Consider the following 4,779-nt stretch of genomic DNA (forward strand, 5'->3'; position numbering starts at 1 on the left):
TACTATTAATAACTTGTTTATATATTATATGAAAGTATTTGTGTTAACTTACATTATTTATTGTCGCATATGGTATTAAGTCTTCCCAATCCAACAGATTTTTCCTCTTCCAGGAAATAGCCCTGGGAATATCATTTGACGTTTTTATTGCATATGTACGCATGCTGGGGAAAGCCTCGAATATCCAAATCTACAAACAATATAATAACAAAATTAGTAATTGTTAAATAATTAATTATAATTTTAGAAACATTATATAGAAATTCTTACCTTAAAGGCCCAAACAAAGCCTGACAAAGTGTATTTCGACCCATCGCCACGCAAACTTTTGCGGTCATCAAAGGCAGTAGACAACTTAGTCCAGGTAGCTTTCCATATATACGAACCCCACGGAAACAGATTCCATGCATTCAGGTCCTCTACCAATATTATTAGCTCCCGAGGAATAGGTTGTCTGGCCTCTCTGCCTAAAAAGCCGGCATACACAAGTAGTAGAAGGCATACTCGGACAACATCGACGTCATCCATCCGAGTGAAACCAGCTTTCTTATTAAACAATTTCTTCAGGTCGTCGACGTGTAGGTTCGGCTTCTCCATTGACTCATCCGGAAAAACCCGGGATAACCATGATGGGCGGGCGATATGACGAGTGTACCGGCCTACATCATCGTGTTCGAATCGTAGACCAGTGATTAAGCAGAACTCCTTCCGCCCAAAACAAGTATACGCTGGTGGAAAATGAAACCATATCTCTTCCTCACCACGTTGTATACTGTCGGGTAGATTTGATGTCATGGTCTGAAGCCACAAATGGGTCAAATTAGCATCTCCACCCGGATGCTGTACTCTCAGCCATGGCCCGAAGCAGGTTTCCTCAAACAATTGTCTTTGTGCAGGTGAAAGCTTCGAAGCAATTGTAGTGGCTAGGCTAACTTTATTCCTTAATGTCAATGAAGCCGAAAAAAATTTCTACAAAAACAATAAACATACCAAGTTAGATATACCAAAAACTACACTGTGAAGATATACCAAAAACAATAAACATAAAAAGTAGTAGTTTATTCTTGAAACTAAAATTTGCAACACTGTTTTGTCTTTTGGTTGAAATGAAAATCGCAACGAGAGAATGACTGTCGCAACGAGAGAAATGAAAATCGCAACGAGAGAATCGCAACGCGAAATGAAAATCGCAACGCGAAATGAAAATCGCAATGCGATTTTGGTTTCACGTTGTGATTCTCTCGTTGCGATTTTCATTTTTCTCGTTGCAGATAGTCATTTTCACGTTGCGATTTTCATTTATCTCGTTGTGACTCTTCTGCAAATTGAAACTTGAATGGATTGCATTACTTCAACCAAAAGACAGAACAAAGACAAAGACAAATACTAACTTGAAAATCGCAACGAGAGAATAGCAACGCGAAATGAAAATCGCAACGAGAGAATCGTAACGCGAAATGAAATCTAAGTGAAATGGTTAATCTATTGTTGAAATGACCAGTAAACTTATCATCAGTTTCAATATGAAAAACCTACAATAATGCAAAAATTTCAAAATAAAAATAATTAAAAAAACTAACCCTCGGAGGTTGATTTTCCATTTCTGAATATTGTGAGGGATTTCTGACCGTGAATGGTTGTGAGGGATTTCGCCGGAGATGGGGACGGAAATCTTCGGAGATGGGGACGGATTTCGCCGTAGAGAGTGAGAGATGGAGATGGGACTGAGTTGTGATTTTAGGTTTTAGGTTATGAGTTGCGATTACGGGATTTTGTCTTAATATTCGTTTTTGTAATTTGAAAATAAAATACGCGTAGCGATTATAATGGCGCTTTAAAAATCGCGTTGCGATTTACGGATACGCGTTGCGATTTTACGTATTGTCGTTGCGATTTACGGATACGCGTTGCGATATACGGATACGCATTGCGATTTACGGATACGCGTTGCGATTTACGGATACACGTTGCGATTTACGGATACGCGTTGCGATTTATGTGTTCGCGTTGCGATTTTCATATTCGCGTTGCGATTCTGGAAAATCGCAATGCGAATTTGTACTATCGCATTGCGATTGTCAAGAATCGCGTTGCGATTTTGGAAACTGATTTGCAATTCTGGGGATCGCGTTGCGATTTTTATTTCGCGTTGCGATTTTGTTGGTCATTTTGGCAAATCCAAAAAAAGTTGGTTAAAATCGTATATTATAAGGCATTTTTGGTCACTGAGGCGATTTTCTCATAAATAAATAGGTTGCGTTATTTTAATCAAGCATGCATATAGAGAGAAAGAGAGTTTGTTCACTCATTTATTGTAACCATATGTTTACAAAAAATGAAAAATAAACGACTTATGCATGAAACGTCTATAAGATATGGTAAGCGATATAACCCTTTTCATTCATTAAATCCGCAGATTCCAATATCACAGTCTGGACTTGAATTCAAGAACTCGTTCAACTTGTAACTACCTTCTTCTCCACCATCACTACTCTGTAATAACAGCAACGCCATGTCCGAGTTACCATCATTATAACATTCGTCACTGCCATATCTGATCTCTTGGCTCAGTTGAGAAGCTACGAACTTGTCCAGGGCTTTCCAGTCAGTCAATCTCTCGGTCTCGGTGTTGTTGCACAATACACGTTTCTTCTTCTTTTGCTGCTGCTGAAACTGAATTCCCTCGTCGTCTTCTTCTTCTTCTTGATTCTTCTCTGGTATCAGAGATATCGAGTCCGGTCTCTTTATTAATGGAAGAGAAGGGCTCTTCAGCTGAGGAAGCTGAACGAACTGATCACAGTGGACGAAGTTCAAATTATCCGCCTCTATTTCCTGCTTACACAACATATTAGGAGGAAAAAAATTCTGGGGATGTTGCCTCGAAATGTACTCGATCGGATCCGCAATAGTGCTGATGCCACTCGATTCATCGTAGAAGTAACTCGGGGTCCATTGCTCGATGGTCTTGTTTTGACTGGTGGTGCTGGTTTTCTTTTTAAACGCTCGACAAACCACCCATCCTTCCTCCTGCAAAAAGATAAATTCAAAGCTATTATAGCAATCAATGATACTAAAACTATGGAGAAACAAGCATGCATGTTAACTTTTGAATTAGGGATGTTGGAAGTACGAGGCAGGCACTAATCATCCTGTCTTTTCTTGCGTGACTGATACTAATGGATGCCTAACCCTTTCTTTGGACTGAGTTCGGGTCAAGAAAGCTACACAGAATGTTGGACGACCTTGAAACATTATATATAAACACACCTTTTCACTTTATTAACGACGTGATCTTGTGTATTGAAAAGTAATTAATGTATATATATATGTATGTATGTGCTCGCCTGTGGGGGTCCATTCTCGTCGGATTCAAGTCTGTATTCATGCATGATCCAATCAGTTTTCTGACCACTAGGAGCTCTTCCTTCGTAGAAAACCAGAGTCTTTCTCATGCCGATCATCTTTGATTTATCATAAACTGCCTTGTCTCTCCCCGTTGCTTTCCAAAAACCTGCCATGGTTGCTCTGTTGGTTCTGGTCCCTGTCGGATATTTCTTATCCTTGTGGCTGAAGAAATACCACTCGCTTTGCTCCTCGTACCCAATCCGACACCTCTCTGCACACACACACACACACACACACATATATAAATATATATATATATACAGCTTAATAGCATATTAGTGTATCCCCCTAAACCCTAACTTGGATCTGAAGAAATGAGCTTACAAAAAGAGGAACCATAATAGGATTGAATTGTTGTACCTTGAAGGTCCCATGGTTCGATCCTGTAGAGATCGATGTCTCTGATAACGTCGAGATCGATCTTCTTCGATGCGATTTTCTTCCTCAAATAGTATCCGACGAGCTCTTCGTCGGTCGGGTGGAACCGGAATCCGGGTGGGACACTCGACTCCATTGATCACTCCGATATTAGCAGCAGCAGCACAACGCCACTCTTTTATTACTTCATCATCTCTAAATCATAACCAACAAATGAGAACTTAGAAAAGATAAAGAAAGAATAATGGAAGTCTCTCCTATTAAAAAGGTGACAAAGCGTTTATCATAATGATCGTCCGCTACTAGGCTATAGCTCATTTGGTGATCGGTAGTGATTAACACTCAACAGCCTCAACTCAGGCCCATGTTTCTCTCTCTCTCTCTTGAAAACAAATTTAACGCGTGTTATATGAAACTAAGCTTATTGTTTTCATAGATGATAACTAGAAGACGTGAAAAAATACTAAAAGAAAAAAAAAGGGACTCATGACAATACTTGGAACGGACATCTAGATGTTTGTGCTAATGATGTTGTCTTGTGTTGGTGAATGGTGGAAATGATGTCACAAGAACGGGGTTTAGTATTATAAATAAAATTGGTTAAACTACAGTTTTGGTCCCTCTACTATCATCATGTACTTCATTTTAACAGAATTTGATCCCTCTAGTTCCATAATGTATGTTAACCATTCACACTAAAGTGTTTTAGAATGTATAGGAACTCATCAAGAGAAAGATTTTAACTAATTGAAGTATTTGAAACAAACAAAAATTACTTTTTTGAAAAACCATATAAATTAATCGAAGAACACATTTAAGTTGGGGGTATTGAGTGGTTCCATGACAGATTAGAGAGTTGAATAATGGAGAAAGATGGATGACGTCATCACAATTAAGCACGCGTTCGTTCGAGAGACCAAAAAAGGAAAAGGGTTTGTTCTTGAGAGGCAGTTTTCATTGGATCAAAGCCTGACAAAAGTGAGAAAAAAAAACCGG

General features: G+C 39.0%; 1 pseudogene; it reads right to left on the bottom strand.

Annotated features, from left to right (window-relative positions):
- Window positions 1-2,374: 2,374 nt before the first annotated feature.
- Window positions 2,375-4,155, bottom strand: LOC120118913 (annotated as a pseudogene).
- Window positions 4,156-4,779: the final 624 nt, after the last annotated feature.

Source organism: Hibiscus syriacus, unplaced genomic scaffold (genome assembly GCF_006381635.1).
Source record: "Hibiscus syriacus cultivar Baekdansim isolate YM2019G1 unplaced genomic scaffold, ASM638163v2 tig00110330_pilon, whole genome shotgun sequence".
In the NCBI taxonomy this organism is placed as follows: domain Eukaryota; kingdom Viridiplantae; phylum Streptophyta; class Magnoliopsida; order Malvales; family Malvaceae; genus Hibiscus; species Hibiscus syriacus.